General features: G+C 35.1%; 1 protein-coding gene across 1 annotated transcript in view; it reads right to left on the reverse strand.

Annotated features, from left to right (window-relative positions):
• The window catches only part of CDH12 (cadherin 12), a 211948-nt gene extending 187447 nt beyond the window's left edge, over positions 1-24501 (reverse strand). The window contains exon 1 of the mRNA XM_008921079.3: positions 24262-24501. The gene's annotated coding sequence lies outside the window, so the exon portion shown is untranslated. The remainder of the gene's footprint in view (positions 1-24261) is intronic.
• Between the last annotated feature and the right edge of the window lie 1153 nt (positions 24502-25654).

A 25654-nucleotide genomic window follows, 5' to 3' on the forward strand; every position in this document is an offset into this window, starting at 1 on the left:
TCACTCATGACAATTATTCTAAAATACTCGGTTTTGTAATTCTCCATCATATTCACTGGCTTAGTTTTCTACTAGAATCCTAGGCTTAGGTAGTCAGTAATACAGACAGGGACCCTTCAAATTGTGCCCAGAAGAAAAGAGATGCTTGTGGTCATTTTTTGCAGTCTTCCATCAAGGAATGTCCAGCCCAGAACAGCATAGGAGCTTTAAAAGAGCAGCCAAAGGTATGAACATTGCCAAAAATCCATGATTGGTATGTTTTAGAAATCATGAATCAATCAATTTTTACTTAGAATTTCTTACAATTAAAAAAATCCAGACCAGCCTCTCTCGATGGTGATTGTAAAAAGCCCCTATGCCCAGATAACAAACTCCCTAGAGGCATCAGTCCCTGTAATGTGCTCCGCTTCTATCCTTGTGTAGCTCAGGCTGTTAAGAATGCTAACAAAGCTCCTACTGTCTGATAACATATATACAATACTATTTTTACAGTTTTATACAAATATTTAAAATGTTTTGACAGAATGTGTTCTGAGAACACTTAAGTGAATATGAAATGACTAAATGGTAATTCTTCAGACAGCATCAGAGCTGATATGCTGTATGTAGCACAAGAACATGCTCAAATACAGTAAATGGTATTTATAGTTTGTAAAATTATGAAGATGGCATTCAGAGACAATATATATCAATGTTTCACTGTTTTAGGAGGATAAAACTTTGTACCATTAATGATTTGGATTTTTTTTCCTTATTTCTCTTTGAAAACACAGGCATATACATCTAAATTTGTTAGCAGACCCTATAAAAATGAGTGGGTAAAAAGTACTACTTGCCTCTCAACTTACAAGAAATAAGATATATTATTTTGACTATTTACCACAGTAAGGTACAAGAAAAGGTACATTATTGACCTTACCATCCTTTGATCTTTCTCTAAATTAATGAAATACTAAACACTGAATGTTTTTTTGTTGTTGCAGAAATAAACCAAACTGATACTGAACCATCATCCTCAGAGGTCTGTTCTCCCACCCATGTGTGCACATACCCTCTATTAGCACTAATGAGAATTATCCATGCATATGGATGAGAGATCAGGCCCCTTAATTTGTTTAGATGAGACCAATTTTAATCAGTGTGAGCTAATGCGTAATTTTGCAGCATGCTTGTGTGGTTGGTGAGTCAACACCTTTGAGGGTTTTGCTTCATATTCCAGGAGTGCCTGTGTAAGCTGAGAATTTTTAAACAGAATAATGTCAGAATATTAGTTAGGAATATTATTCTCATGGTACTGGACCCTGGTGAGAAGAAGAGGATTCATAATGACATTGACTGACCTCATAAAAGCGAACCAGGACAGAGAGCAACTGAATGCCAGAAACATGATTCTACATTAAAAGTGCTTAAAACCATTGCTTAGGTCTGTTGTAACAGATCATTGCTCTTGTTTATTAAACACTGGTCAGTGAACTTATCTTCCTGGTAAATCTTCAAAATTTGCATAACCTGTTAACTTCACAGCAACCCCATACTAAGTTCAGTAAACATGTTTATTCAAACAAAACAAGCATCAAGAAAAATTACTAAAATGCATTACACAAATAAAACTAAAACACACCATACAAGGTGAGACCTAAGACTTACCCAGAGAAAAACTTATGATACTCTGACCCCCATCTGAAAATGAGTTTCAGTCTCAAAAACAAAAAGCCATTTTTACGTCAAATACACTGTTTTTCCCCTACTACATTTTTACTGTTAGTCATCTTCCTAACTCACTTACAGCATCCCTCTCCACAGAGATCAGGCTGGTTTTTTAGATGCATAACTGTGAAGACATTGCCTGTTTTCACAAATAAAAAGAACATATAGACAGACACATATAGAAGCTTTTTTTGTTTTTTTTTTTTTTGTTTTCTGAGAGAAAATACAAGACACCTCCCAAAATTGAAGATATGTACCTTTAGGTAAAGGACAAAAATCTGCACCTGTAAAAATGTACCTATAAAAGAGGTCTAGTGTAACCTTGTACTACGTCCCACAATTAGCCAGTCTGAAACAGAGAGTCAACTAAAAATGTATAAAAAGTTCTAAAAACATCTTCATGTGCCATTTTTTCTACCTTATTCCCACAAAGATCAAAGAGCTGTTCCTACTAAATTTGGCATGAGACCAGCAATATCTAACCAGTAACTGACACAGATACACAATGCTGCAGTTTCAAGAGATGATATTTTTAGTCCAATGAGTGACGGAAAAGTGAGCCAACCACTTGGAAAGTTGCATTATTTCATTCTAATACATTGCATCACTCTCGGTGTCTCAGTGGGGGAGAGAGGGAAATGGTCTAAACACACATGCAGACATACACTCTATGCTGTGTACAGCACATAAATTTCCAAACACTTGGAGATTTGCAATTTCATATTAAGTCTGATGAGAATTTATTAAAGGAATCGTGAACATGTGGCAAAAGGCACATTATAAAGGCAGTTACATGGATTTCACAGGAGGGTGCGTTTTCTTCTTACATATAAACATTTATAAATAAGTATTTATTTATTCCAAACATATATCCACCAAAATCATAATAATGGTAGTGAGAAAGAGCAATACAGTATTGGGGTGCCTTTTTTAACTTGCTAAAGTGTAAATGATTTAAGGTAGACAACACATTGCACCACTGATTTCTTCATGCGAAAACAGTTTTTGAAATTCAATACTGAGATTGACATTAAAATTTAAATGCAAGTACTAAGGGAAATTCCTCTGAGAGATCTGTTTAGACTAATTAATTTAAAAACATATTGTAGAGTATGTATAGAGAAAAGAAAACTGCATAGTGGAGTTAAGAATTTGTATCAGAGGTGGTACTTGGTAAATTATTAGCACATAATTTTTACTATAGATATTTTCCAGAATTTAAAAAAGTATTAAAATGTAAGATTGCTATAGAAGTTTTCTAAGTGAATCATATTTTGTTGCTACCTAAATTTATGTAATATTTATAAGATAAGGACTTATTTACATGAGTCTAAGTGTCTGAGGGACAAGCAAACTGTAGTACATAGTTACTAAAAGGAATCCATAGCTTATGTTAACTGGAATAAAGAACTCAAACTGTAAAATCTTAACAAACTGATCCCGGTTGTATATCATAATACATATTTGGGAAGTTATATAAACTCTACCTCAGACAATCCCCAAATAAAATCTATGCACAAATAAATTAACATCATGGTCTCAAAGCAGTCTCTAATATAATTTTCTTCTCTTCCCCAGGCCGATTTATGTTCCACATCAAATTTAGCACATCTGCACAGCATTTAAGCAACCTTCCCAAGCTGGAAGTGTAGTATCCAAGATACAAACTGCTGTATTTGAAATTAATCTTCAAATTGTATTTATTTATATAGTACCTCTGGAGTCAATGACAGAACTCTTATCATGTTTATTTCTCTGTACAATTAAAACAGAATTTCAATAAACCATATGAAAATGAAGGGACTTTGGCATGAAAAGTTCACTGCCAGCAACAACTCATAGATTAAATAACCTAATCTTTCTAGCACCTAAGTAATTCACAAGGTGAATTACTTTACCATCCTCATTTAGTTGAGTTACTGGAGGATTTAGCACTATTGAAAGGTAAAAACTAAGTTCCTATTCTGGTCTGCAGAAATAGAGGCAGAAAAAAACATCCAAGACAACTTTCATTGTTTGCTGGTCGATGTGTAATCACAGACATATTAAACAGAAAATTCTACACACAGAACTGTATATTTTCTTTCCAGTGTGCACCTGTATTATGTAGACCTGTTAAGAGAGAAAGATGTCACTAAATTTCCTTTCCCCAGCATTGTATATTTGCTATAGAATAAATGTAAAAGATGGTACTCTACTGTAGAGGGGGAAATTTGAATGGAGTACAATAACTATTGATGAAAAAAAATAATAAAAAATTTAAAATTGCCCCTTTCTAAAGAACTTGTTTTAGATTATCCTCTATTGCTTCAAATGAAGTATTCAAATGTATTTTCCCGTTTATACCTTTTGAAAGCTACCATCAAGGAGGTCTTCAGCCGGTCATTAAATTATTGTTTTTCTAAATCTTTAAGAACATTTTTAGGATGCATCCACTTTTTTTTTTTTTTAATTCCTATTGTAACAACTACTTAAAAAAATTTATTACAAAAATATACATGGGTAATAATCTATAAATATTATTTGTAGTTTCCTGTCCATCTGTTTTATTTACACTAGTCTCTACATGATTTACAGTCATGACCATCCCCATTTAATTTTGCCATAATTGCATAAAAAATATTAAGGCAATAAAAGTAGCGCAGTTGCTTGATGAAAATAAAAATAAATTGAATAAATTAAATTTTAACAAAGTGAAAAAAGTTCTTTTGGTTACAGTTCAACTGTGTATCTTCAAATAACAATGGCAGAAGCTTAATGAGAAAAAATACTGAGAGGAAAACTCTCCACAGAGAACTGACATGGAGGCAAAACTAATTTTTGTAAATTCTGTGAAGAGACTTATTCCTCTTCCATCAATTTCTATAAATGCCTTAATCACTATAACTTAGATAGATCAATTAAATGTACATGGAAAGAATTGACTGAGCAGCTCTCATGCAGTTCCCATACTTGATTCAAAGGACACATCCCACACATCTAGCTTGCTTGCTTTCTTTTTTTCTTTCTCTTTCTTTCTTTCTTTCTTTCTTTCTTTCTTTCTTTCTTTCTTTCTTTCTTTCTTTCTTTCTTCTTTCTTTCTTTCTCTCTCTCTCTCTCTCTCTTTATCTCTTTCTCTCTTCCTTCCTTCCTTCCTTCCTTCCTTGAAAAACTAATTTAAAATTAAGGTAAGGACTTTGCCTTTAGGAAGCCTCTAGGAAGCACCTCTACAAAAATCAACGTCTAATGAAGTTTAAAGTAGGGCATGAGGGCCTGGGAAAGACTTGAGGGTCACAGAGATGCTATCACATGGCAGAGAACAACAACACTTGCCAAAGCTAATGGAAAAAAAAGAGGTTAAACTCTTCTGTGTCCTGGATGCTTTACAACCATTTCCAGAAATCTATTACTGAGTTACCAATATGCCTCTCAAAAATAATAAACATATGAACTCATGTACCCAATGTACAGCTCACTCAGCCCAGTTGTATACTTGGGTTGATACATTTAGAATGGTCTTGAGTATACTGAGTTAAATTCAGTCAGACTGGCAAAAAATAACTGTCTGAATTGTTAGCCAAAATTTTGCGTGAAATTCTTCATATTCGTTGTCCATTTTCTAACTCCTCCTTTCCATAGCAAATAATGTAAAAGATCATAAACAAGAACTATCTTTGATTTTACAGCTTTGTCCATTTTTGTCTTGAATTTTACAGATATTTTACACAGGTTAACTTTATGATAACTCTAGAGAAGAAAAAGATGAAAATAGTAAATAAAAAAGCACTGATGCAAAGAGATATATAGTACTTAGAGTTATGAAACAGACTTTAGAGAAGGTGCAGCTGCTCACCACCTATTGGAGTCATGCTGCGATGGCACAAGACAGAAAATGAAGTCTGTTTAGACCTTTTCCTGTCAACAGAGAACATGCTTTTTTGAGAGCAGCTTTGAATCAAAATATTGAACTGGAAAACTATCCAGCTCCATATCCTCCTCTACTTTTTGCTAGCAATTAGATTATAAATTATATAATATAAATTATTTATGTGTGGCCAACAGGACCAGGGCAGTGATTGTCCCTGTGTACTCAGCAGTGGTGAGGCTGCACCTCAAGTACTGTGTCCAGTTCTGGACCCCTCACTATAAGATATTGAGGTGCTGGAGTTTGCCCACAAAATGGCAACGAAGATGGGGTTGAAGCACAGGTTTGATGAGGAGTAGCTGAGGGAACTGCAGTTGTTTAACCTGGAGAAAAGGAGGCTCAGCGGGGACCTTATCCCTCTTCACAACTTTGAAGGAAGTTGTAGTGAGATGAGTTTCGGTCTCTTCTTCCAAGTGTCAAGTGATAGGACAACAGGAAATGGCCTTAGGTTACCTCAGAGAAGAGTTCATTTGGCTATTAGCAAAGATTTCTTCAAGGCTTTTCAAGCACTGAAACAGGCTGCTCAGGGAAGTTGTAGAACCATAATCCCTGGAGGTATTTAAAAGGCATATAGACATGGTTTTTTGGGCCATAGTCTGGTGGTGGACTTGACAGTGTTAGGTTTACAGTTGAACTCGAAGATTTGAAAGGTCTTTTCTGACCTAAATGAGTCTCTGATTCTATCATTTCCACTGCCTTCAGTTCTTTATGCCTATCAGATGATGGAGAGTTTCAGAGCTTTGCTACTTATTTTCACCGGTTTTGGACAAAAATCTCATTAGTACTCTCAAATCTCACCATGATAGTTTAATGTTTTTTAAAGCATGAAATGCAAATTAAATGCAAAATGAAACTCAGAGGATATACTTCAGGTAAACTGAAATGAAATAATTGTTGGTCTTTTTTTAAGAATGCTTTCATTCAATATTTTATCTACTTGATTTTGTTTTGTCCCTTGAAATATATCTTTGTTTGGACACAATACCTCTGACAATCATAATTTTAAAATTATGTTACAGAGCTGATGATTTGCAAGCTATCCATAGATATTCAAATGTTCACAAAACCAACTGTAATAGAAGCAATCTTTTTGTTGGTTAGATGTGTTGACTAATTTCAGAAAGCCCTGTATTTTGTGAATCTTCTTGCATGCACCAAAGAAAAAAAAAAGAACTCTCATTTAGAGTACATATGCAAATGTTGTTCCTTTTCTTACTAGCTTATGTACTTTGTCTTGCTTTGGAAAGACATGCATATGTTCTTGTCTAGCTCTTCTACACAATGTACACTTCTACTCAAAAGAAAATCTTTCAAATTCAGGTATTGAGAAAGTGAAACAGAAAATTGTACAACACTTGGCTAGCCTAGAAGTTTGGGTTCTACTCAGAGTTGGTCTCAGAGAACCTTGCCTGGACTCCAAGTGCTCAACACTATCTTCAGGCAGAGGCAACAGTGCAGTCAATAGTTTTCATAACAGCACATCCCCTCTTGACATCTCCGTTGTCCCGCTTTTCCCATTTTGAGATACCTCTCATAGAAACTCCCCATTGAACTCTGGAAAGCTTTGAATTCCTGAATTCTAAATCCAAAAGGTAGTTGGAAGAAATGATATGGCACTTCTCATACAGGAAAAAAACTTTTTCATTCCTTTTTTGTCTCTTTTTCAGATGAAGTATTCCAAAACTACACAGGCAATTGGTACTACATGTATCAGAAAGACAGAGACCTAATTTTGTCTCTCAACTTTTTCCTTATGGAAACCTAGAATTCTGTTCCCATTTCTTCTTTTTCACTATGTATCTTCCACTGCATGCTGCTCCTGTGGTTAAGTGGGAATCATTTTCTGGTTATCTGCAAGAGCAAGTTTGAGCAGTGAGCATGGAAGTGACACAGTCATTTCATTAAAAATCTTACTCATCTCTTTCTCTCTCGTTCTCATCAAGAAGAAAGAACATCAGTCCTGACAGGAATTATTAGGACAGGAAGTTTCTGTTACATCAAACAAGGGAACATTATGGGACTTCAAGTTTAAAGGGTATGAAATTCAGAAAAGGACTTAAAGATGGGTAGTATAAAGACATATGGGTTGTACCTTGATTACTTTAATTTGTCTATTATTGTGACTACTAATTTTCTTTATAGAATCTCATATAAAAATAGAGGAAGAAGAATGCTAGCTTATTTGCCAATTTTATTAACACTGAATTTGTTTTTTTTAATTAGGACGGGGGGAATCGTGGGCTGTAATTACTATTATGTTCAGTTTAGAATTCAAACAGAATCCTTATGAGCATGGGTAAGTTAGAACCAGCAATAAAAATTCCCTATTACTTATTCTGAAGTTACAGTTACTTTAAGCAAATAGGAGGAGAAGCTAGAAACTGAAGAGATACTATGAATAATGAGGACTTGTATTAATAATAACACAGTGAAAGTTATGGCCAAATATTAACAGAAGCAGAACAGAAACCATTTGATTTTCAATATCAGTAAATTATTTATTCAAATTAATTACAAAAATGAATGTCTATAAGAACTGTGGAATAAACATATTTATGTCCAGTATGTTATTTTTATACAGCTCCTTGAAAGAAGCTAAAAAGGTCTCTTGCAGTAACAGCTTCATATAATGAAATCAAATCAAGTTATTGAAGTTGGTGCAGTTATAGCACTGCAGGTAGGAGGGAGAGTCTTCATTTCATGTATAGAAAGTTATAGAGTATAAAAAGAATTATCATTGTCCTTCATACTATGTCCAGAACTTGATTTTTGTATAAGCTAAAATAGTGCCTGTTTCCTTGGGTCTTATGAAATATAATACGTCTCAGAGAGAATAAGCATTGTAATTTTCTTCTACTGCAAAACTGGATTGATGCTCTCCCATGTCTGACTTGCTTCTGTCCTGAAGGAGTCTGGAGAAAAAAAACTCAACTCAGTAAAGCAAAAGTCCGAAGAGAATCCTTACTAGGGCATGGCATAACAGGGTGACTGGTTTACATTTTCTTCATCCTAGCCTACTGGGTAAATCACTACCTGACTTCGACTACATTTACTATTCACCTTCTATATTTTAATACAGGTTACATAAGAACTGCACGGCCACTGATCTTTAGTGCAGGACACTATAAAATCAGTTCCTTCTTAGTGGTCACACATTTTAGAAGCTGAAGTAAATTGACATAAAATAGTCTGCACCAATTAAAATAGCAGTATATTGCTCTGCTGTGGTTAGCATCATTTTGTTTTTGCCAGGAAAATTATATTTTACATGAAAAGCTTTATGCTGTCTTTAACATTCTATGCTTTCTGCATCGATGCGTTTTTGTCTCAAGGTTATTAGTAGAAAAATTCAGCTACAGAGAAATACAAGAAGACAATTGCCATAAACAAAGAAAGCACGTGACACATTTAAATTTTCAAGAATCCATAGCTGTGTTTTTATGACTGTTATTTCTTCACAGCAGTGATTGTGACATTAATGAACATAGCATGGAGTGAGATGCTGTCAAGATACGCTACAAAGAAAGATCCTCCTGTGTTTTTAAGACTTGGTTCTACTTTCTTTAGCTTTTGAAAGAGTATCAGATCTTCCTCCAGTACAACTGAAATCAATGACAGATGTTTCACTGCATCAAGATCTGATAATCTTTTTTACAGTATAATGTAAAATTAAATAGCTATTCTAAAGTCAGCACACTTTATAAAACCTAATTTAAGGATTTGTCCCAGCGAATGTGTCATTGACCTCAGTGTGAACAGCTTTTAGTGATGAGATATAAACAGCATGTCTACACACCTAGGCACATGACTTTTTATGGTTTCTTTCACTTATATGACAATAGGAATTCAACTTGAAGTAGCAGAAAATGCCAGTACCAGGCAGATACTAACATTATATATTCTTATGGAAACTTATAACATTCTGGAATAGTCTCACTGAAATGACTTAATTCATTTGGTATGTTTGAGACATGATATAGTATATTTATTGAGAAGAGTTTACATGCTGCATGCAGTTTCAAAATGTACTTTCAAACTGCAACTGCTAATGTAAACAAAGTGGTCTTTATGGAGAAAGTCCTGAAAGAAATGACAATTTGAATATAACAGAATAAAATTAGAAGAAAGGAATAATTTGGTTTTGGAAGTGATTTAAAGAAATATCATCTTACTCAAACGAAGCTGTCAGATTGAATGCTCTGTCTACTCTATTGTACTTCATTTGTTTTAGGTAAAAGTTAGTATTTTATTGCAAAAAAAAATACAAAATACTTGAAACACATTGAACATAGGAGTCTGATTTTGAGACAAGCTCTAACTTGGCACAATTGTTACCTACAAATGTGGTATATATGTACATGAGTACATCACATAAAATTGCACAAGTTGGGGACGAGGTGTTAGATAAAGAGTTGTTGTAGCCTGGTTTACATGAGACTGAGGCTTTACCATTATTTTAGCATGTAGGCTGGAGCATTATCTCCCTCTGTGATTAGAGGATCACAGGTTTGCTACTTTCAGGTCCCTGGAGTTTCAACAGAGTTGAGATAGTCTTACAGGCACCCTATGGTCAGCCGTCTACAAGATTATAGATTAGGCATTTTAAAATCTCGTTCTTATTATAGGCAAATGTCAAATCATCTCCAAAAAAATCGTTACTCACTTTTATCATGTTTCCTGCATTAGCAAACGATAGGATGGGAAATGAAGAAAAAATTATATTATTTCTAGTTCTTATTGCCTGAATACTTCACTATATTAGAGGTGTCTGCAGACCCAATAAGCAAGAATCAGTTTTCAGAAATAACTTAATATTCTATGATCACAGTAACAGCTTCCACTCTCCTTTTATTCCATGCAGTTAAGGGAGCTAAACAAAAGAGAGAGGAAGTATTTCCTTTGCTTACTTATAGACTGAAATATTTTCTTTTAAAATCCTTCACAACAAGCCCAAGTAAAAGTATGTAGTCTGATCATCTGATGTTCAGTCACTCTTTGTCTTCATGGGATGACTGTGAACACCATTTCTCAGGTGCTGTTTCCCTGCATTCAGGAGTCCATTTTGACCCCAAAAACATTAACCCAGCCAGGTTGCATTTCTTTCTGTACTGTCATGTAGGATGTACTCTACACAAAATAAGGAACATTGACCTTGAAAGGAAAGGCGTGTGTGTGGGGGAAATAATAAATCCCACAACCAAACCCATTCAACAGCCCAGACCAAGATCTAAGCTCTGTCAAAATGATTTCTTATTCCATTTTACTGAAGCAGTGCCATGCTTTATCACTTCTGAGTTCACGTCTTACAGCTGAGGCAGCCCACTTGAATTGGCAAGTTGTTTAGTTACAGTATACACATGCTATTCACATTGTCAATATGATTTAAAAGGAAAGAATATTTTGCAGGTGAAATACAGCCACAACTACAACAGGAAGCTGAAATCCAAAGCACTAAAGCACATGTAATTAATTGTTGTGAGTCTTACTATGCTCCTTCTCTTCCCCATTTACAGAAACACTATGGTCAGACTTGTGGTGCTGGTGACTCACTGGTGGAGGTGGCAACATTGGATCTTCCAGGAGCTTCTGCTGACTTCTCACTAACACAAGTAAAATTGGTTAGCTAATCCGAACTAAATATAATGTACTACTACTTTCTGTTTCATTACAACACTGCACACACAATTATACATAAATTGCAATATAGTGTAAAAAACTGCTGAATTTGTCTTGTGACTATACGGATGTTGAAACATCTAAATTAATTGTGAGCATAACAAAGATGTTTTCCAAGTCGCCAAAGTCCTCCATTTTACAACCATTAAAATTTACACTTCATTACACCTGTTCAGAAGTAATTGTGTTTATTTATAGATATTTTTATAGAAGTAGGTTGAGTTCCTTGGCTTCTGTGGTCCAGTCGGACTCCTGCTTTAGTAGAATAGATCAAGTATTGCCATATGAGCATAGATTTATTTTTTTTAAAGCAAAAGGCTCTGTATTAAAGTGCAAACCATACCTTAAAATAGTTCTTTGTTCAAACAGCAAGGAAATCAAAACCTTTCTCTTCTTGTAGTTTTCAGATTAGGAAACCTGGATCCAGAATTCTTGAAATGCCCTGCAACTCGGTTTAATTTTATTTTAACATAATTGAAAATTCTTGTGAAGGTAATCTTGAAAGTTGAGCTAATTTTCTATTACACTGCAGTACAGTACCAAACTCTATGCATTTCATGTAAATTAACATTATCAGACTACAATGAATCTAAACACTCCTCCATCTGTACTTTGTGATATGTGAATAAATAAAAACTTGAAAGTAATGTAAATGAAGTCACTGACAAAAGATCCATAACATTCAGAACTAGGTCATAAGTGAATGCATTAGTGTTCAATACAATTCCATCTTAGGTTTTAATGCTCACTTTCTTCTTTTGTTCTTGCTGACAATTGATTATCTTTCAGTAAAGTTTACACGTTACCATTAAATGTTAATAATGCATAAATATTAAACACACCATTGTAAAGTCAGAAATACTATTAAAATCCTCAATCTCTGTAGGTGATACTAGAAATTACTAAGATCAGTATCAGTAGTCAGAATCATAAAAATCCTATCTTTCTGGAATTGATAGCAATAAACAATGGGCAAGGTACAACAGATATTTAATATGGCCACATCTTCCTATAAAAGTGAAAGAAAGAAAAGACAGTACTTTTTAAATAAGACATTCCTCTTAATATTTCACTATTTTCTATCCTTCTATCTGTATATAATACTTTTAAAATGCTGTAACATCTTAAGGCTCTGTATATTCTGAACATCTTAGTAATATTTTGTTCTCTGGTCTGCTCAAGAAAAAAACCTGAAACTAACCCTCTGAAACACTGATGAGCAGAAGCATCACTGTCAGATTCCCCACTGCTGATCCCTGTCAGGCAGGACATTGTTTAAAAAGCAGGCGAAGACTTAAATGTGCATAATTGCTCTAGATTTCAGTCCCACTAGGTGACAATAGCTGGTTAAAGTATACATGTGCGAAAAGCTTTACACCCTCCCAAGGGTGCTAAATCATTGTGTTGGCTCAAATTCGTTTTTTAAGAGCTTTGTTGACTTCACAGCTGGTGAGTTGACACTTTCCATCACTCTACCACTTGGCAACAGATGCCTCTTACTTATGCACAGATGCTGAGTATCCCCCCAACCCTAACATTAGCCTTGTGTTTTGAACTAATTGGGCCAACATAGTTGTAATTAAGATTTGAATAATTAGAAAACTAACATGATTACTTTCACAATTAATCCTTATATTGTACCATTATATCCTCTTTTGGGCTATCCTGCAAAACTCTCATTTCTTTGGGTCCTGTAAATGCATTAGCCCTCTAAACATTGGAATAAAAAAGTATTTTGGAGATAATATTAATGACGTTTTAAAGGGCTGGTTTCACCCTGATTTTAGAGAGTTATAGTGTACAATTAGACTAGTATTTCCTTTCATTCCATTTGCCCTGTATATGGATCCCTTTACAACAACCACACAGAAAAAAAAACAACAAAAACAAACACAAGAATGAAAAAAGATTTTTAAGAAACTTTTTTCTTATGTGAACATAGATGGATTCAGTGTAATACAAAAGATCTTTAAGATGAGCTGATTTGACTTGATGTCTGGTTTAAAATTGATGCTGAGGAGTAACTGTTAAGCAAAGGAATATAGCTGAGGGGAAAGAAAGAGTCTTTTAAGCAGGAAGTCTGTCCTAGGGAAATGATAACATTAGTACTTGCAAAGAATAGCAGATAGTCTGATTTTAGAGAAAGGAAATAACTGGAAATGAACAATTAAAAATTGAAAGTGATTAGGAAATGTCTATGCAGAGCTTGAGGGGTATACAATGTATGTAAGAACTGGATGAATTTGTCAATATTTTATGTGTTGGGTATTAGAAACTAATTTTAAACAATGTTCAATCTGGTAGTAATATGCAAAATTAAATGTTCATGTACATACATTCTCACAGAAATGCCACCTTTTTTTCTCAGATGCATTTACTAACATATACATACAGTAGGAACTGTTTTATCTGCCAATAAAAGTCAAAACTAGTTAAATTTTAATTCTTTGGCATTAGAAAAACAGAATGATAGAGCAGAAACATTATAGCTGTACATGAATATTAATAAGAATCATAATTTAGAAAATGTATATGCTGTTTATAGAAAGTAAAAACTAAGTTTTTTCTTTGGGATTCTAGATAATCTACACAGTTCTTGGAACACTACAGGAAGCCTAGTATTTCTGAGTTAAAGAGATCACTCTTAAGGGTAAGAACATTGTTTCATATGATATATTAAGAAATAGCTCTAATCTCACGTGTGTCAGAAAAAAAAGAAAAATGGAATACATATTAACTGCTGTTTGATAAAGTACATCTAGTTAAAGAGAGGAGAGGGAATTTGTTGCAGACAGACTGTCTTGAACTAAAGATTTATCTTTGCTAGTCTCCTCCAGGTATTTAAAACATATTATTCACACAGATATCCAAACTTGCTTTAAAGGGGTTTTTTCGGGAACGTATTTACCAGGAAAAGCAAAGAAACAGGAGCAAGGAAGGAGAAGTGGTTCAGGACAATGAGCAAAGGTTGTAATTACTGTCTACTATTGCTATTGAAAATAAATATACTGTTTCCATATTCAAGAAGATATATAATCTCAATCCCTCTTGCCCCACCAATCCCTTAAACCGAAGTACTAGTGCTTCTGCTTATGGCCATGATAATCCCCAGGGCTAATATCTGACATTATGGCAATCTGTGATCACAAGCCAATCTCTTGTAAAAGTTTGAGTATGGTCTTGAGACAGTGACTCATTATTTCCTTAGGCACAGGAAAGGGAATGTGATGTTAAGGACCTGTGAAGGGAAACATGACTCCCACAAAGAAGTTATACTAGTCCACTACCCTTGGTTCGCTAGGTGGAGATAAAATGAAAAAAGGAAACGGTCTCCTGACCTTTATATTGGGCAGATGGAGTACTTTCCAAAAGCTGGGAACAGAAGCCTCTTTGTGGGCAAAATGTGTGAGGAAAAGGAGACAAACCAAGTTCGTCTTTTTTTTTTTTCTCTTTATTTAAAGGCAAAGGAATATTGGCAGAGGACAAAAATAACTTCAGCAAACTTCAATTTGTCCAGGAGAAAAAGATCAACAACTGTTGATAGCATCACAGAAGGTGTTACAGAAGTAATTACGTCCTCACCTTGTCTCAGAAACTTAGAGCTGCTGCACTGTCCCTCATAGGGCACTTCTTTGGTTTAATGACCAAAGAAAGAACTTGTCTATTACTCAGCATCCTGGCCACTGAATGACACTTCAACCCCAGACACAGCAGTACAGTACTAATCAAGATTTAATATCTCTGAAACTTTGGTTTTGTTTAGACATTCCATGAAACTTCAAAGCTCTCCTGAGTGCTTATCAAACCTACCTGCTCAGTTAGACTCCCTAATTCTATCAATCATATCCAGTGTACTTCACAGTGACAACCTGATCCAGTTCCTGATGAAGAAATAGAAGGTTAAATTGATTCTCCATCCAGGTTTGACTCATCTCAAATTTTTTTGCCTCCTCTGTAAAAGAGGTTTTGCCAGATACTTCTCTTGCTGTAGGGGTTTTAACTGCAAGGTAATGTACTGAGCAGACTCCAAAACTTTATTCCATTGTGTGGCTGGTAAACATAATATCCATTTTAATGAAATTAAAGTTAGGTTATAGCTTGACCACAGCAGGGGTGCTTTCACAATACCTTCCATAAAACATAATTTAATGCGTCAAAGAGGGATGAATAAGATTATCCAATTATAAATCTCTTGAAAATGATTATCAAATAACATTTGGTTTCACAGAGAGCTTGAGAATTTTTACCATTTTAGAATATCAAATTCCAACATATATGAGATTATATACTCATGTAGAATTATAAAATGATACGTCAAATTATTACTTAGAATTAGTTTTCGTTCCCGTGGCTGTGTTTTGCTTCAATAACAGAGCTATAGATTTTTGCACAATAAAGAAAATAAGTATTATTCATTTAATTTGTCTTTCTAATTATTTGTAGAATGAAAATAAAGATTTAAAATGTTTTAAATGTAATTATAGGGAAGAAGAACTCAATATTAAAAAAACCCCTGATGCGTCATTTGATATTTGCAAAGAAAATTAGAAAATTAAAAATAGAACAATAATTTTGATTACTAATACTTCCTTTTTCTGACAGGAGATACTTCTCTATTTACTTGTATTATGTTCTGATTCTATCCTTCTCACAACATTTATCTCTGTGTTATGGTGCTCTCTGCCTTTTCAAATGTTTGCCTTCAGGGGTATTGATGCTACTAAAGAGCATCATATTTCGTAGATCTGCATTAAAAATCAGTTCTTTTTCCTGACAAGCTATTTTAAAAATCACATTTATGCCTTATGAATTGCACTTTCAAAAATATATATCTACATATCCCATGAAAACTAAACTTATCTGACCCAAGTTTGTTTCTTTGCAAGAAGGGTAATTTTTTTCTGGGGACATTAGCACTAAAGAGGTATGAAAGGGACATTTTCCAAAACAAATACTATTCTTTACTTTTACTGGGGAGAGGAAAATATCCTATCAAAAAATTTAGAAGAATGACCCCTAAAATGGCTTCTTTTATTATGGACATCAGTAATATCAGACCATTTTTTTCAAAATTAAAATCTGAAAACAAGAAGGGTGAGTAAATCACATAACACACATAGATATAACCTCCAGCACTTGTATGTTTTATAATTTTAGATGGTGTAAGACCTCTCCTTAATTAATCATTTTTGCACAAGACATACAGGCACAAAGTCAGAGGCAAAGAGTGAAAGAATGATACATGCTAGAGTATGCTTTGAAAGGCTAAGAAACTATTTCTTTACTATGGAATTTGTCCAAAGAAAACCTAAAGAACAACTGGTAGAAAGAGAAATGTCTGATGCACTTAAACACTGCATTCAAAAGGTTTTAGGTAGATCAGCTTAGGTTTTGGCTGGTACAACCTGCACTAATAGCAACAACTGAGGTAAAGTGCATGGTAACCAGCTCGACCTCTTCTTTATCAAATAAATAATATTATATACAGCTAGATTTATTAAATATTAGCTCTTAAGTAAAATCATCATCTGTCACTAGGTATGTGAACAACATGAACTGAGTTCATACCTTGACTGGACAGAAGACATGCATTTATTTAGAAATAGCTGAGAGACCTTCCATTCAAGATAAAATTAAAACATAGCACCTTCCTATTTTTACCTGAATTAGCATCCCTGGGTATGTATAACAAAAAAGGACTGTATAGACATTAGGCAATGAGAAGAGATTGGTAATTCTGGTTTTTCAGCAGCCTCCTTCCAACCTCTCCACAGAACTGTAACAACATTTAGGAAGATAGTTAAGTGTGTGAGTTTTCTATTTAAAATATTCATGCTCTTTGATCACAAATAGGGCAAAAAATGTCATACAGTTATTACAGAAAAAGTGGGTTGATTAAAAAAGGTGACCTTTAGAAAACATTTGCAAAAAATGTCCATTGTTTGATGGAAGATAATGCTCCAGGGAGTTACAGGCAGAGTAAAAAATAATTATACCAAATAAACAAACCCACCCAGTTTAAATAACAAGCTTGGAGAAAAATACTTCTACGAGTCCAAACAAACAAATCAAAACCACCACCAAACAAACAAAAACCCACAAACAAACAAAATTGGCCACTTCCTACTATTTCCTCTCTTGTTTTGTTGGATTTTTAAAAAAATCTTTAATTAATAAAATCATCTAGTTGCTTACCCTGATGGCTCTACTCCATCCTGCCATACATAGTATCTTCTCTACACCCAGCCTAGCATTGCTCACATTCTTGGCTGCTGAACTCAAATATATACTTAACAAATAGATTTTGGCTCTCAAGGTGAGAAAGAGTGGCAGGTAATTGCTATGTGTTACATCTGATGAGTAATGCAGAGTGGGATTGAAGTCCATTGATGGACCTGAATATAGTTGCTTACGCAATCTGCACATCAGACAAAGGGCATTTCCATTCCAAATAATAATAAAAAAGGAGAGGAGAGAAACAAGATGAGAAGACATGAGGACAAATGCAGAGGTAAATTATGGTGTCTGAAAATTTTATTAGATTTATATGCAGTGAGGACCAAAAAATGGGATAGGAATCTTTATACTGAATCATAAAAACATCAGAGAGAAGTGCTACTCTTCAAAAAGCATTTTAATTAGCAAATTCCTTTGAGTGGTTTCCTTATTAGCACTTACCTTCTCAACACAACCTCTCAACCTCTGCATACATATGCACACTTTCAAATTGAAGCCAGGTATACCACATTTGCTTTATTTATTTATTTGACATGTGCTCATTCAAGTAGCAGTTCAAAGGTGGAAAGGCCAAATTACCAAAAGATTTTGTTTATAGAAAATCTGAATCCCACTACCTAGGAGGTCAGAGTTAAAAAAACCCTACCCAAACAAAAAAGGAACAACAATAAACTGTTTAAATATGATATTATGAAACATCTGTATTGAGAGGACTGTCCATCACACAGTGATAGAAAAATAGGGACCTCTACTGAAAGGCACAGGGCTGGTTTTTTTCCTTCTTTTTCTTGTACTAGTGTAAATCAGGACTTCTGTAACACCTATTTAGAATTATAGTGAGATAGATCTACATTGTGAGATAGATCTACAATACGTAGGTTTACTTATGCCCTAAATTATTACTAATTCTGTAGAAAAGGAATAAAAAGTGTTACTTGTGACAGGCAATGCAATGAATTTATATTCCATTTATCTTTTTTTTTAAGAGATATAGTTATCTATTTAAAATTATGGCAATCAAGTACCATGAATACTATTAATATTTTAGGGAGAACTAAAAAGAGAGTTAACAAGCAAACATACAAGTTTCCCAAATGGCAGCGAAATGGCTTTTCATTTTTTTAATATAGTTATTACTCCAGTTAAATGAAGGAAATATTGCTTGAACTTCAAGAGTTTTTACAGAAAGTTTGTTGCAACTAAATTTGAGGGAATTTGGCGGAATTTGGTAGAATGTCTTCATCATCAAATCCTTAGCAGAAGTATGGAGTAAAAGTCAGTTCAGATTATGTGTTAAACTAGATATAAATCAGATATGTGAAAGTGTGTAACATACACACAGAGTCAGTATGCCTGAGGACGGAATGCCAAGAAGGTGTTTCTTAATAAGTGTACTTTGTGATCTTCATAGTGGCTTTTAAGAGAGTTGTTTAAACTATCGTCTCAACTCCATATACAGAAATACTGCAGTGTATATATGTGTATATATATATAAATATATATATATATATGTATATATAAAAGGTCCAAAGGGACTGAAGAACATAAGGGAATGATAAAGCAAGTCAGAATCTGGGTCACCAGTTCAAACCAAGTCCTGTGAATAGTGGTTGAACTGCATGAACAAACCAAAATCTTTGTGAACTGAATAAATGACCACAGACAAGTGTTTGGCAAATGTGTGTCTGCATTTACAATTACATTTAGCACTTGCTGGCAGCCTTCAGAGAATAGCAGCCAAAAACCTACGTAAGCTTATAGACTCTAAATGACCTAGGTCAAAAGGCTGGATTATGGGATCATTGCAGAAGCACATTGTTGATCAAGAAAAGTCAAAACTCTTATCTGTTTTCTGGAAAAGGAGTGGATTTGAATACTTATGTACCTTCACTGGGGAAAAAAATTAATTGCAACAATTAGACTAACTAAGTAAGTCACAATGGTGTTTTGTAGGTATATTTGTTGTGCTGGACAAAGTATTAGCACAGTCAGTGAGTAAATATATGCATGAAAAGAATAATAAATCTAAATTAGGACCTAAATTTGGAAACTACTTATCCAAATCATGTGACCAAGTATTTATCATCAGTTTTGGAAATTGTTCTAAATTTACTGTAATATGAAAGTTGAAGGACCATATAATTGTGTTACCTTAATATACAACTTTTAAACTTAATGTGGGAGACGGTCCTTTACTGTGAGTTAGGTACTTGCACATTTTCTTAGTTTGAATCTCAGAACTATACATTTCGTATGAATGTCTCCATAAAGTTTTCCAGCCTGAGTTGTGATTACAGGTCTGGGTCATTTAGCACAACAACACAGAGATGGACTTCAGCACCCACAGACCCCAAATCACACTCTGCTGGGACACGGGACAGTAAACATAGCTTACATCATATGTATGTCAACCAATGCAGTCATTGCCTTATAAAATATTGACAGCTGAGACATCTGCAACAGAAAGATGCCCTGTCAGCTTAGAACTGTCTGGTTCATTAACAAGTCTGATCCTTTCAGGAAGACTCTCTTCATCCTCAAAACTGAAGTGATATGGTTGACAGAAACTGAACCACAGCTGCTCCCAAAGCAACTGGACCAAGTCTCATGATGTAATATCTTAGCTCTCATCTGGTGGGGATAAAAAGAGCCTCTTTAAATGATCCATTGCAATATTAGTATTGTAAAACATATATGGGAGCATTTGAAAACATATGTTTTTGATTTATGATAAATACGAAGTCCAGTAATCAACATGGCAAGGTAGGTTTTATTTTACTTTGACGTAGAATTTTTCTACCTGGAAGATTTTTCCCCTGCTTAAGCCACCAGGCTTGAAGGTTCAACAAGAAAGGAGACTGAAGTTTTCTCCCTCCCAAAACAGCACTGCAGCCTCAAAGTTTGCTATAAAATAATGACCTCAACAAATATTCAGTGACACGTGCCAAATCCAATACCTTCAATGAGTTACACTTCTACAAAACAAGTGGACCTTAGTGAAAGTTTCTATCATAAAGGAAAACAGCCTTTAAATCAACTAATTATAAGTCTGAGAAGACATTCAGGAAGTGTAACTTTCACAGTGGCTTGAAAATATGCTCAAAATTTAAATATTTGAAAGCATAATATATGAGTATATACATTGTAATCTACGTTTCTTTTTAACTGTAAGGTATGCTTTTGCAAGAACAATGACATTCTGAGGTATACGACTTAAACCTTGCAGAGTCTGTTTCCACGAACCAGATAAGAGCATGGGATTTCTGCAGTGTAGACCCACACATAGACTCCAAAGCTGGAAACAGAACCACCTCTTACTGTGCTAGTTACTTACTGTACAGTGTACAGAGGTACAGCCCCTGATACAAAGGGTGTAAGATTAAAAACAATTTAAAAAAATAGAGAAAAAGAGATGGTAGAATGCTGGAGCACACACATCCCATTCTTGTGAGCACTGGAGTGTTTTCAGAGAGGGTTTTCTGTTTCAATTAAAAATGAAAAGTTTACACAACTGTGAAAAGTGATGTTCCTGTGGCATAAGAAGAAAGAGGATAATTTCTGAAAATAACGGAAGAAGGAGGGACAACGAGAGTCTGGTGGGACACAACAGTCTTGCCAGGAAAGCTGATGTTAGTTCTTCAATGCATGTTAATAACACGGGGTTTGAAAATCCTCCCTTTAAGGTAAAGCAAATTCCCCACACAACTGTGGAATTTCATTAGCTCTTGAAGCTTATTCTATCTCACCCTCACCCTATCTTCTTGAAATGATATAATATATCTCTTTATTTTACATTATCTGGATTATGAACTATAGTTGTTAACAGTTGTTTTCTCTTTCACATATCACTGTCTCTGTTTTAACAGAACTGTTCCTTGTTGTTCTATGTTTGGTTTTATGTCACCTTTCATAGAGCTCCCTTTGCTTTATCCATTTCCAAATCTCAATTTATTAAATTTCCCTAAAAGTCTCCTAAAACATTAAAGCAATAGCATCAAACACTAACTTTCAATGGAGTTGGGCCAGATAGTAATCATATACATCTGTCAGTAATAAGGAGACATAGCTTTGGGCAAAAAATTTAACACTGACCTCAAAGAACTTGAAATATCTAAAATAAATTTGAACTCTGCATAGAGTTATGTATTTAATAGTATTTGATATGGCCCTAGAGTAAAAAAAAAGTTCAAGATGGGGAACTAGGCTATACTGACATGTCTTCCAGTGCCTTCCTGTGTAACTTGTCTTCCTATGTTTAACAAATCTGAAAAACTTCAGTAAGTCAGATGTCCCAAAATATTTGTTTAATGAGGAATGTTATTTCCCATTTGCTGAGATCACTTTATGAGGACCATAACTACACATGAAGAAGCCCACATTTCAGCAGTGGAAATGATCAGAAAATAATTATACCATTATTGTGTGTTTTTCTCTAAACATGAGGAAAACTAGCATTTCCCTGGGTAAACTGTCATGTCATAAAATGTCTGAAGCTGGTACACTGGAAAGTATGCACTCTTCACTTAGAAGAAGATAGAACATGTGATCTTGTAAAATAATAACAGAGATGTAAGTGTATTTGTAAGACTTGTTTAGAAACCCACAGACACACTGTCATGAAAGTGTGACTTATTTATTTTTTACTTACAACAACAGCTTTGTGAGACAAAAGGAGAACAAAGCCATCATGTCAAACAATGTTTGTAGTCAGACCTTGTGAAAGACTGGAATGGAACTTCCAGTTATTTTCATTTAACCTGGATGTCTGCAACTGCAATTCTTTTACACTTGAAATTTTTTTCCATGCAGTGCATTAAGTTATTGTATTTCAACCTTTTTTATAATGAATACTCTGATGTATATGAAAGAATATTAATTATGCTGACAAACCACTGATTATTCATGAAAGAAAAAATGTGAAGACAGATATAATGGAAGCTCATATATACACTGAAATATTTCTAACCTGGTCAAGACTTACATCTCTGGGTAGAAGAAGCACAAAATTTAGTAAATTTCATATAACTGTAACACAAAAAAAGAAGTGAACCATATGCTACAACAAAATAAGGATCAGTGCCTGTTAACTATTTCCAAAATCATCTTCTTTTCCAAAAAAAAAACAACCATAACTTTCAAAAATCATTTTCAAGAAGAAAAATATACTGATAGACAGTTGAATACTGAGTTAACCAACATTTCCCTGAATTGTTCTTTTTCTTTTTTTTTCTTTTTTTTTAATTTGAGGGGGAGGTAGGGTGGAGTGCGTAGTGGGGTGGGGTGGAGAGGAGGAGTGGAGCAGGGCAGAGGCTTGAGAGGTATATTTCCATATCGAATAGCTGAGTTTTTAATGCATGATATAGAGATGTGAATTGTATACACAACAGTGGATGATAACCATTTAATGACAACAAACAGTATTGGTTAAAAAAAAAAAGAAGTGCAATTAATTCACACTTTCATAAACTGCCTAGGAGTTATACATTTATCTAAGCCATGAAGATTTGAAATCACTTAACTTTCTACTTATCTTTTCTTCCTGTTATGACAGACTTTTAAACACAATATGTTAACTTTTGTAGATAACAGAGAGAACATTGACATGTTTAGTACAACAGATCTTAATTTGGTCCTTTACAGTATTAAAAAGTTTGGGCTCTTTACAAGATCCTTAATTATATCCCTTGACAGTATAGCTATCAAGTGTGGACTTGACTGAGACTATCCAACTCAGTTCAATTTAGATATTTGAGGGTGGATATGCCATAAGTACATAGATAGCTAACTCCTGGCTGTGTAAGAATCCCTGATGCTTTCTTATTACTCATTTAATCTTTCAAGACAGCCTTTCTCATCTACTCTCTTTTTTCTTTCCAGATAAAGATCTTCAAGTATCAATCTATTTCTTTTGATATGCCTCACTTTCTGTCACCCCATGAAAAAATACATCCTCTCTCTCTTCAATCAAACACTAGTCTCCCCCTAACAACCAATTTAATATTCTGGCCACTCGTATTGAAACAGCACCCCTACTCACCCTTTTCCCCCCACACACCAGAACTGCTAATCCTGAGAAAGCAACTATCCAAATCCCACCAGCCTCCGAGAGGATAACATTCTAGATGCCAGTCACAGTCCTCAGCCTGATGGTAGCCTGGAAAGCTGCATGCATATTCTTGACTCACATTTCAAAAAGCCCTTTCTATCTCGTTTTAATGCCATGAGATTTTGAAGCCTTGCATCTACGAGTTCCAGCTGGTGCAGGAATGACGCTCCTTATTCAGAATTAAGTTTTACCGTAATGTACTTTTGCTTTCCAGCTGCTGTGATTCCTCAAATACACATATAAAGGGAAAAGTGTGCTTGCCTTTCCTCCTGCCTTCTCACAGTCCTGCATGCTTCTAACAGTTGGTTAGGGGGGGGGTGGGGTGTTTTTGTTTTGGTTTTTTTTTTTTTTGGTGGGGTTTTTTTTTTTTTTTTTTTTTTTTTTTTTTTTTTTTGCAAGCTTCGGAGAACTACCGGATCGGAAATAACTGCAGCCATTCATAAGATGCTGCTTAAAATTCGAATCCCTCCAGAGAGGCGTTCCAGGCTGGGACACTCGCCTCTGCCCCCAGCCCTCTCCTGCCGGGCTGCGCGGGCTCCCTTGCTGCAGTGCAGGCTGGCAGTTCACTCCACTCGAACTTTCAATGCAGAAATTCGGCACGATGCAGTCAGACAGACAAAGCAGCACTTACCTTAATTGAAATCTTTTCTCTGGTAATGCTGGAGCATCAGTCCAATCAACAGTGATCTGAGGGGGAATCCTAAGTTTCAATCAACACCCTCCGGATAGCTGCATGCTGCTCTGCCTTTTTTTCGTTGAACTCCTCACTGTCTAGAGGAGAGAGAGAGAGAGATCAGCTGAAATCCTCAGAGGCTGCTAGGGAGTGAGAGAAGAGGCACCAAAGCAATGTTTCTTAACAGGCGATTCTCAGCAAGCGTGCTCAGGTCTGAGGGATCCTGTAACTGCTGTGATAGGCTCCTGTCATGTCCCCTGAGCCGTGAGATGATCATTGACCTGATTAGCTCTGAACACTCCCTACATGCAGAGAAAGCGCTGAGAGGATTGGCGGGTCGCGAGGGAATTGGGAAAGGCACCAGGGCCGCTTGGGAATCTTCATTCTTCCAGACTAATGGATGTGCTGCAGCTGAGGCTGTAATTTGCGAAGAGGTTATGCACAATGTTAACCATCTGAGGACTTAAACAAATGTGCTTTTGCATGCTGTTTCTCAAGGTGCACCGGCATTCAACGGAGGGTAAAGCTGAGTAATTAGAGGCTGATGTAGCTGTTCTGTCATACAAGGCTCACTGTATGAGGTATCCTGTAAGCTGAGAGATAAAGTGGATTCATACATTTGTCTCTGACCCCGGAGACAATAGCAGTTAATGGGTAGAATAAGTGAAATTAGCATAGTGGGCTCATGTTGGCCCCCAGATGGCAATCAATCACCATGGAAAGAAAAAGAACAACAAAACCCAAACAGACCAGAATTATTTAACAAGTGTATGTATGTGGCAATTAAATAAAATGTAGAAAAAGAACTCCAAACTAGTACAGAAAGGACTCTTCAACATGGGGATAAAATCAGTAGCAAAGCACAACAACACAACACACAAGTTCTTCCCTCTTTTACAGCAGAGGGGGAAAACCAACCAGAAATGTGTTTAAAGAATCTAGCTTGCTTTTCACTTATACTGGTACAAATAAATCTATTAAAGATGACAGTTTAAATTTAGATGGGAAAAGAAAAAGTAGAGTGAAAGAAGAGTGAGGTGTATTCATTATTTTTGTTTCAAGGGTATTAGAGAAACCAGACTCTTGTGTACCAACTATTCAGGCTTACATGGTCAAAGTGTGTCACCTTTTATGAATGTCCTCATCTTTTTTTCTTGTTCTTGGATGACAATATGGCACTAGCCAATTAACTCAATTTTCCGTTCATATTTATCTATGGAAATACCAACTCTAACATATTTAGAAATGCTGATCTGAAGCACCAATACAAAAGGGAAAATGGATATTTTGGTAGCAACTAAAGAAGAAGATTTGGAACCTATAGTAGCATTGCTAGTTCATATGTAGTTAG

Source organism: Manacus vitellinus, unplaced genomic scaffold, assembly GCF_001715985.3.
Source record: "Manacus vitellinus isolate BGI_N305 unplaced genomic scaffold, ASM171598v3 scaffold_33_pilon, whole genome shotgun sequence".
Lineage (NCBI taxonomy): Eukaryota > Metazoa > Chordata > Aves > Passeriformes > Pipridae > Manacus > Manacus vitellinus.